This window comes from Microcebus murinus, unplaced genomic scaffold (genome assembly GCF_040939455.1).
Source record: "Microcebus murinus isolate Inina unplaced genomic scaffold, M.murinus_Inina_mat1.0 scaf064_hap2_Mmur4.0, whole genome shotgun sequence".
NCBI lineage: Eukaryota > Metazoa > Chordata > Mammalia > Primates > Cheirogaleidae > Microcebus > Microcebus murinus.
In genome coordinates this window covers 3,944-5,286 of record NW_027439010.1, presented here as the reverse complement: position 1 = coordinate 5,286, position 1,343 = coordinate 3,944, and the positions used below count along the sequence as shown (strand labels likewise).

Below are 1,343 nucleotides of genomic sequence, written 5' to 3'. Positions count from 1 at the left end.
GGGCGGCCCCTGGCTGGGGGCAAAGGTCGAGCGCCCCGCGCGCGCGTGCGCAGTCAGCAGCGGCGGCGCGCTGGGGGTGGGGGGCGGGTAGGTGAAGGAGGCGAGGCGAGGAGAGGAGGGGGGCTGGAAGGTCTCCACCTTGGCGGGTCCACCCGTGGAGGCCCATCTCGCGCGCGCGCGCACGCGTGTGTGTGTGTGTGTGTGTGGACAGCCCCCCACGCCGCCCCGCCCCTCTCCCCAGTCCCGCGGAGCCCGCCGGACCCGGCCGGCGAGGGGAAGCGCAGAGAGGCTCGGCTTCTTGAGCGGGGCAGGGGCGCCCTCCACCGTCTCCGGCCAAGCCGGCCTGAACGCGCCCGGTCTCGTCTGATCTCCGAAGCTAAGCAGGGTCGGGCCTGGTTAGTACTTGGATGGGAGACCGCCCGGGAATACCGGGTGCCGTAGGCTTTTGTTTTTTTTGTTTTTTGCCTCTTGTTCTGTCCCCTTTCTGGGAGCGCGGCGGCGGTCCGGGGGATCACCCCCACCCTCAGCGCCCGTCGCGGTGCCTGGCGCCCCAGCCCGCACCGTGGGGCCTCCTCTTGTCCCGAGCCGTGACACCGCCGCCACGCGGCAGCATGCGTGGCATCTGGACTGTCAGGTGTCAGACCAAAGGTCTGGTCTGTGGGAACCGACACGCTGGAGGAAACCTTGAGAGGCTGAGAGGGGAGGGAGTTCCAGGAGAATTCCAGGACGTCATTTTGAGCGAGTATGTGACCAGAACTCGTCCCGTTGCTTTTGGGGTTCTACGGGCTACACGTAGGAATCTTTGGTGGTGGCACTGGATGTTGGGGGATCCGGAGTCACACGCAGACCTGCTCCACAGGCCTCATTTTACTTTTCTTTTCGGATTCATTTTCTGAAAAGGTGTCTCTTATCTCTATGATTACATTTCCTTTTCTCTCTCTCTCCGAGCAGATCATGGGAGTCCACGTATTGAGGTGACATGTATTGCCCGTGCCCCCCTCCCCCCCGTTTTCTGATTCATTTATTTCTCATTTTCTCCCAGCGTATGGTGGGGGTACCAATGTTAAGGTCAGCTGCATCGCCCTGTCCCCGCCTCCCCCCTCGGGTCAGAGCTTCAAGTGCGCCCATGCCCCGGTTGGTGCGCACCCACCCCATTCCTAATGGATGTGCACGCCCATCCCCTCCCCACGCCCGCCCGACACCCACCCGATGAAGGCGATTCCTCTGTGTCCACTTAGGTGTCCATCGGTTCCTACCAATCTGCCGGCGAGCGCGCGCACGTGGCGCTCTTGTGTCCGTTCTTGGGACACTTGGCTTACTGGAACGGGTTCCAGCTCTGGCCG

The 1,343-nt window shown here is 63.4% G+C and overlaps 1 pseudogene; it reads left to right on the top strand.

Annotated features, from left to right (window-relative positions):
• The first annotated feature begins 325 nt into the window (after nucleotides 1-325).
• On the top strand, nucleotides 326-444 carry LOC142869226 (uncharacterized; annotated as a pseudogene).
• The last annotated feature ends 899 nt before the right edge of the window (nucleotides 445-1,343 follow it).